Below are 8,678 nucleotides of genomic sequence, written 5' to 3' on the forward strand. Positions count from 1 at the left end.
AATAAAATATCCATGAATCCATGCTGATATCAATGCTCATAAATAAATAAGAAACAATAGATAAATCTCCCTCACAGAAAATTTCTAAATAATTTAAGTAGATATTCTATATTAAAGGGGATGGAACATAACTCCCCAAATTTTAAGTATGCTCTGCATAAGGTAACTTCCTTTCCAACTGAACAGTATGGAAGGGGTGGGGGAATGACTTGATAGTGGAAAAATCTGATCCTAATCAAACACTAATTCACTCAATCAAGATAACAACAGACAAAAATTGTCTGGATAGTATGATACCCTTGATATGATAGGATGGGAATAGCGCTTTGTCTGTGTAATCTTCCTCCCCCAAACTTACACCTCCAGTCTAATTGTGAGAAAAACATCAGACAAATCCTAGTTGAGGGGCAGTCTACAAAGCACATAACAGCACACCTCAAAACTATTGGAGTCATCGGGGCGCCTGGGTAGCTCAGTTGGTAGAGCGCCCAACTTGTGATTTTGTCTCAGGTCGTGCGTGATCCCAGTGTTGTGGGATCCATCCCCGTGTTGGGCTCCATGCTGAGTGTGTAGCCTGCTTAACATTCTCTCCCTCTACCCCTCTTCTCCACTCGCACTCTCTCTCCCTCTCTAAAATAAAATTTAAAAAATAATAAAAATACTACTGGAGTCATCAAAAATAAGATGAATGTAAGACGCTGTCCCAGCAAAGAGAGGGCTAAAGAGGCACGATAACCAAATTTAATGTGGTATCCTAAAAAAGGATGTTAGGTAACAACCAAGGAAATCTGAGTAAGTATGGACTTTAATTAATGTATCAATATTGGTTCATTAGCTGTGACAAATATACTATACAGATAGAAGATGTTGATAATAGACAATAGGATATAGAATATATGGAAACTCTCTGCAATGTATTCACAACTTTTTGATAAATAAAATTACTCTGAATAAGATTTATTTTTGGGGGGCGCCTGGGTGGCTCAGTCGGTTGAATCCGACTTCGGCTCAGGTCATGATCTCGCAGTTCGTGAGTTCAAGCCCTGCGTCAGGCTTTGTGCTGACAGCTCAGAGCCTGAAGCCTGCTTCAGTTTCTGTGTCCCCCGCCCCCCCCCCCCCGCCCCACCCCTGCTTGTGCTCTGTCTCTCTCTGTCTTTCAAAAATGAATAAACATAAAAAAAATAAAAAAAAGATTTATGTTTTTCTTTATACTGAGTTGTAATTCACAAACTGTATTATCTGCAACCTAGATTTAGTATATTCACATCACCACCATCTAATTTCAGAACATTTTCAAAACCAAAGAGAGACCCTGCCTTACCCATTAGCAGTCCTGTATGCCCTCCCCCGACTCCTGGCAACAACTAATTTACTTTATGTTTCTATGGATTCTTGACATTTTGTATTAACAAAATCATACAATAGGTGGTCTTTCGGCCTGGCTTTTCATGTAGTATAAAGTTGACAAGGTTCAACCATGTTGTAACTTGTATTAGTGCTTCATTCCTTTTTTATGACCAAATAATATTCTGTAGTATGCTATACCTTATTTTGCTTATCTGTACTCACTTGGTAGATATTTGGGTTGTTTTCACTTATTAACTGTTACAAATAGTGCTCTGAATATTATTGTATATATTTTTGTGAGTATATATGTTTTGAATTCTCTTGACTATAATGCTTAGGAGGTGAGTTGCTGGGTCGTAGTGATTCTGTGTTCAGCATTTTGAGGAACTGCCAGTCTATTTCCTAAAGTGGTACACTATTTTACCTTCATAACAGTGAGGTGTAAGAGTTCCAATTTCTCCAAATCCTTATCAACACTTGTTATTGTCCATGTTTTGGTTATAATCAATGGGTATCTTACTTACCCATTACTTAAGATAACATCTTAATCAATGTTATCTTACTGTTGTTTTGATTTACTTTTCCCTAACAAATAATGATAGTTATTTTTTCATGTGCGTTTTAGTCATTGGTGTATCTTCTTTGGAAAAATATATATTCAAACACTTTGGCTGTTTTTAAAATTAAGGTTGCTTTTTTTTTATGTTGAGTTTCAAAATGTATATATTCTATTCTTTATGTATTCTTTATATAGGGAACATCTTTACCTGATTCTTCATTTTTCTTACGACTCTTGTGCATTAGGAAAAGCAGGTACCTCTCTCAGTCTTCACAGACTTGCCTTGTACTGGAGAAATCTCAGCCCAACCTGAGATTCTGGGAGCCTCTCAAACCCTTGGTCTGGTCAAGCCCACTTTCTTTGTTCCTTGCAGCTCCCAGGGGTCTAGGGTATGCCAAGTCCTGTCATTGCATCAGGACAAGCAAGAATAAAGCCAATTCCTTGGACATGTCCCCCCAAATTGGATTTTTGGACAGTCAATTTAATTCTTTCCCCCTCTGGGGAGAAGATGGGAGCTGGGTTTTTTCACCCACTCTGTGCTGAACTGGGAGGAGGACTACAGTGACGGCCATCCCAAATCTCCAGCTCTGTTCTTACTAGCTTCTGTGCAGCCATCAGCAGTCCAAGGCAGGCAAGTCAGAAGCTCATCTTTTGGGTAGTCCGCAGAAGAGTTGTGGTATTAGACAGCAGAGTACCTCTCGTATTCCCCAAGGAGAAGCAGTCAACTGTGATTTTGGTCTGCTTACTCTTGATGAGCTAGAGGGAGTTGCTATCTCCATTCTCTCTCAGGCACCTAGACTGTGGAGGACTCTCTGAGATCCAAGATTGGCAAGACGGAAAACAGTCCTCTGGCGAGTACCCTCTGAAGAGTTGGGGCACTGGACACTTGAACCAATTCCTTCCCTCCCCTAGGAGAAGCTGGGGGATCTCTTCCTAATTGTATGTTGCTGTGCCTGGGGTAGGTATTCTGGCCAGATGTCCCAAATCTCTCTATTAGCTTTGATGAGTCTAGTTTCATATTCACTCAGGATGTAGGAGGCTCTCAATTAATTTCTGCATTTCCCTCACAGGGAATTTTTCCATGAATTATTGTTAAATTGATGTGTTTGTAGAAAGAAGGAGGGTCCAGGTCTTCCTATTTTGCCATCTTTCTAACATCACACCCTGCATCAACCCAAAATTTCTTGTGATATTTTTATCTGACTTTGGTATCAGGGTAATGTTGGCTCTGTAAAAAGAAGTAGGAAGTTTCACCTCTCATACTTTTTATGTGGAGTTTGGAAAGGATGTGTTAATTCTTTTTTTAAATGTTTAGTAGAATTCAACAGGGAGACCATCTGGTCCTGGGTTTTTTTTTGGGGGGGGATTTTTTGATTTCTGATTAAATCTGTTTGTTTGTAATAGGTCTGTTTAAATTTTCTATTTTTTCTAAATAACTTTTAGTAGTTTATGTGTTTCTAGGAGTTTGCCCATTTCATCCAGGTTATCTCATTTGTTAGCATATAATTGTTCATAGTATTTTCTTACAAATCCTTTTTATTTCTGTAAGATCTTGAGCAATGGCTCACTTTATTTTCTTAACTTAGAAGTTGAAATCTTCTCTTTTTTTTTCTTGGTCAGTCTTGTGGTCTATTTGTCAATTTTGTTGACCTTTTAAAAGAACCAACTTTGATTTTGCTAATTCTGTTTTTAATGTTTATTTCCTTTAATCTGCACTCTGATCTTTATTATTTGCATCCTTCTGGTGTTGGGTTGAGTTTGTTACTGATTTGGTAAATTTATATTTTAAAAATTATTTTTTTAACGTTTATTCATTTTTGAGAGACAGAGACAGAGCATGAGTGGGGGAGAAGTAGAGAGAGAGGGAGACACAGAATCCAAAGCAGGCTGAGCTGTCAGCACAGAGCCTGACGTGGGGCTCAAACTCAACTGACTGAAAGATCATGAACTGAGCTGAAGTTGGCATAACCAACTGAGCCACCCAGGTGCTCCTTGGTAATTTTATTTTTAATTGTAAGTATTTACAGCTATAAATCTCCCTGTGAACACTGCTTTTAATGCTTTTGAAGTGTTGTGTTTTCATTTTCATTTGTCTCAGTATTTCTAATTTCCCTTGTGATTTTGTCTTTGATCCATGGCTTGCTTAACAGCGTGCTGTTCAGTTTCTGTGTTGTGAATTTTTCAGTTTTTCATTTGTTGATTTCTAATTCCATTCCATTATATTCATACAACATACTCTGTATTATTTTCATTTTTTAAAGACTTACTTTATGCCCTGATTAATGTCTAGTTCTGGAGAATATTCCATGTTTAGTAAAGAAGAATGTGTGTTCTGCTGGTTTGGGGTATAGTGTTAGGACTACTTGATTTAGTGCTATTCAGCCTTCTATTTCCCTGTTGATTTTATGTCTAATCATTTTCTCCATTATTGAGAATGGAGTTTTGAAGTCTCGATTATTGTTGAACCGTCTGTTTCTCCATTGAATTCAGTTTTTGCTTCATGTATTCTTGGGCTTTGCTGTTGGATGTATATATGTTTATAGTTATTATACCTCTTGGTAAGATGATTCTTTTGTTATTACAAAATATACTACTTTGTCCCTAGTAACAATTTTTGTTAAAGTCTATGTTGTTGGATATTAGTATAACCACTCCAACTCTCTTTCTGTTGCAGTTTGTATAATATATGCTACCTTTTAACTTTTAACATATTTGTGTCTTTGATTGTAAATTGTGTGTATTCTAGATAGTGTATGGTTGGATCTTTTTTAAAAAATCAATTCTGCTAATTACTGTCTTTCAGTTGATATGTTTAATTCATTGACATTTAATTTAAATTACTGGTAAGGTAGAATATATGTCTGCCATTTTGCTATTTGTTTTCTATATGTCTTATGTATTTTTTTAAATGTTTTGTTATTTATTTTTGAGAGAGAGAGAGAGCGAGTGCGAGTGGGGGAGGGGCAGAGAGGGGAGACACAGAATCCAAAGCAGCTCCAGGCTCTGAGCTGTCAGTACAGAGCCCAATGTGGGGCTCAAACCCACAACCCATGAGATCATGACCTGGGCTGAAGCGGATGCTCAACTTACTGAGCCACCCAGGCATCCCTGTCTTATGTCTTTTTAACCAGACTTTTGTATTTATTGAAAACTCCCCAGGTGATTCTGAATTTCTGTCATGAATGAAGAGCACTAGCATAAAGCATGTGCTGAAGCACACTGCTATCCCATGTGTCCTTATCAAAGTAGCTAGGAAACCCCAGCACTGGAAGATCTTCTGCTCAAGCAGACATTTGGAATATGGATAGGAAGGGATCCATTGCAGCAAAGGCACTGATAAACTGCAAGCTTGCAGGCAGAACTAGAAACAAAAGCACACTCTGACTATCTCTGCATAATATGTATGGAAATGAGACATTGAGTTAAAAGGCAGAGTCCTGGGTTCTATTCAACAGCTAATACTGAATAATAATACCTGTGCCAGTCTCTCTCCTGTATTAACTAGTTTTGGTAAGTTATTTAACTAGATTTAGGATAAGTTGTTTGTAATTTCTGGATATGGAGTTCTTCTCATAGCCCATGGCCAAGTTTTTAATGAATATTTTGCTAAGTTCTTCTGTGATTATGTTCTTTCTATTTTGGAAAGTTCAAGTATAACTTCCTTTATAAAAAGGCAATGCTAGAAAAATAGCAGAGGGGTTTTTTAAATGCCCTTAGTTAACAAAATAAAAATCTGGAAGTATTTTATTAGTGTTCCCAATTGGAAAAAAATTGTCTATAAAATTTGGAAGTCTGAGAACCATTCATTTGGAAAATAATGTCTGTATTTGATGACTAGCTTAAGGAGCACTAATCCAAATTACTCCAACGCCAGTGTTTGTAAAATCTTGTGTTCTGAAAATATGAGATGTCAAATACCTTTATTTTTCCCTTCATTGCTTATAGAAGAGGTCCATTTAGGATTTCCCTTAAATTTTTTAACTAAAATTTTATTTTATTTTTATCAAAACTTACACTACAGCTTACTGAGAGAATGATAGCTAATAGCAAATTTAATTTGTTTCCAAGAGATTTTTGCCTCTTGGGCCCAAGCTAAATAAAAAAAAAATTAAACATTTTCCTTGGAAAGCTCTGGCTTTTCAACTGGAAATCTTATATTGATGAGCTGTTAACCTTTATCCTGTATCATTTACAGTCATATGAAAACATTGTAATCATTTTGGTGATTGGGGCAGAATACTCCAGCCATGTCATTGGAGTCCCTATAAGAGGAAATCATCAAAGTCTTTAAAGAATAGGCCCCCAGAGAGATGTGGGAATGGTCGAATCTGTTTTCTTATTCTTTGTCCATACTCTTTTTCTCTAAATAGGCCTATTTTAATTTTAAAGATGCAGACTCCAAAGACCAAACAATGTATGGTGTTTCCAAAAGTAATACCAATGTTTTCTTTTCCCCTCAACTCCTTTCTACTCTGTGTGCCAGTCTTGTCTATATAAGCAAAGCAAATAATCAAAACATTGTCCTGTGGATTCAATATATATAGGCAAAAACTGGATGAATCAGATCTCTAACTTTAATGTTTAATCATGAAATCATCAGAATGAGTTTATGAGATTAAAAAAAATCCTCCATAACTAGCAAAGTAGCTGGTACAGAGTAGGTGGTCAATCAGTATGATTGAAAGAACGCATGAGTAGTTGTCAGATAATTGGATAGGAACCCAATGCCTTTGCACTCTTCATTGTTTCATAACAACTTAAAGAACTTGTCTCCTGTCCAGTATTTTCTCCTGCATATCTCAAGAATGGTCCATTTCTATGCCAGAGGAACCAGTTATCAAAACATTTCTATTGAGTTTTCCATATTTATTCAGAGGAAAGAATTGTGTAGATAAAGGTATAAAAAGGAACCACTGATTCTTATCAGAAAATAGAAGCTCTGGACAAAAATACCCTATACAAATGCCCAAATAGTCTAGTTTCACCAAAGGTGACAGTGTTAAAAAAAAATAGTCAATATCACATCCCAGGTCTCCTGATTTCCAATACAGAGCAAATATTGGGGTCTTAAATCCTGCCCCTCAACTTGTATGTTATTTTGTCATTTGGGTAGCTAGATGAGCAGATCTAATGATTTGTTTTGAAGATCAACCTGTTGTTGAGGGTTAGTAAGTCTTACACGTAGCACATGTGTCTTTGGTCATGTTATTCACTGTGTCTGAAACTGCAGTTTACTCATCCAAAAATAAGAATAACTTTTTTCAATGCTGCTAAAATTAGTTAAGTAACTGATATGTAATAAATCTCTCATATCAAACACACTCAGAATTAATTTATTTTCCATTTTTTCTCCTCAGTGGCAATCTTGATAAAAAATTCATTATAATAATGAAGTTATGACTTATTGAACAAGAAACATAATTCTGGGGGGGGGCAGAGCACTTGCTGTTCTTAACACAGTAAAATGTGAAATAATTGCTATTTTCAAAGTTGGTAGCAAATATTTTATAGCAATGATGAATTCCATATCCAGTCCATCAATATGTTCTATATATTCAACTCACAAAGGCTATCTCAAATCTTTCCACTTTTCTCTGTATACCCTACTAGAGCCCTAGACCAAATGACCATCATTTCTTACTTGGGACATTCTAACTGTAGCATCTACTTGGTTTCCTTGCTTCAGCTCTTGCCTACTCCTCTAAAATCTGTTCTTCAACACAGTATCCACCATGCTTTTTGTAAGCCATAAATCAATTCTCCAACACTGAGAATTTTCATTAGACTAAAATTCCAATATTTTGTCATGGCATTGAGCCTGCTTCATTCTCTGGCTTCATCTTTTTCTTAGTTTCCTGGGGATGCCAAAACAAATGGCCACAAACTCGGTGGTTTAAAGCAACAGAAATGTATTCCATCACAATTCTGGAGACTAGAGGTCCGAATCAGGATGTCAGTAAGGCCACGCTCCATCTGAAGAATGGAAGAACCCTTTCTTGTCTCTTTCAGCTTCTTGTGGCCCTAGGAATTTCTTGGTTTGTGGCAGCATAAGTCCAGTTTCTGCCTAGCTTTATTTCACAAGGCCTTCCCTGTGCGTGTATGTCTTTCTTTGTATCTTACAAGTTCACACTTATGAATTTAGGGATCAGTCTAGTTCAGTGTGATCTCATCTCGATTTTTACCTTAATTATACTTTCAGAGACCCTATTTCTAAACAAGGTAACATTCTGAGACTCCAGGCAGACATGAATTTTGAGGGGGCAGGCACTATTCAACACACTACCATCTTGTGGCATGTTCCTTTTCAGTCATTACATTCTAGCTACCTTGACCTAACCACCTCAGTCACTCCCTAGGGCTTTTGTATTTCCCCTTTTTGGAGCATCTGTTTCTCTGAAATTTGCATGGTTAGCTCCTTAGCAGTCAGCTTAAATATCCCTTCAGAGAGACTTTCCTTGCCCTTGGCTAATGAAATACCACAAGTCACTAAATAACAGCTCACAAGTCACTTGCTGTTCCATTACTTCATTTTCTTTGTTACAATTATGACTTTCTGAAGTTATCCTTTTAATTTTTAAAATTTGTTCTACTTGCCTATTTTTAATTTTATACCATTAGATTCCAAAGAATAGAAAACCATGAAAACAGAAACTATACTCATATTTTTCATTATTGTATCTGTTACATCTATTTCAGTAATAGGATCTTAGTAAGTAGCAGCACTCAATAAATATTTGTTGAGGGAATGAATGGCCAAGTAGGAGAAAGAGTA

This window comes from Panthera tigris, chromosome F3 (genome assembly GCF_018350195.1).
Source record: "Panthera tigris isolate Pti1 chromosome F3, P.tigris_Pti1_mat1.1, whole genome shotgun sequence".
Lineage (NCBI taxonomy): Eukaryota > Metazoa > Chordata > Mammalia > Carnivora > Felidae > Panthera > Panthera tigris.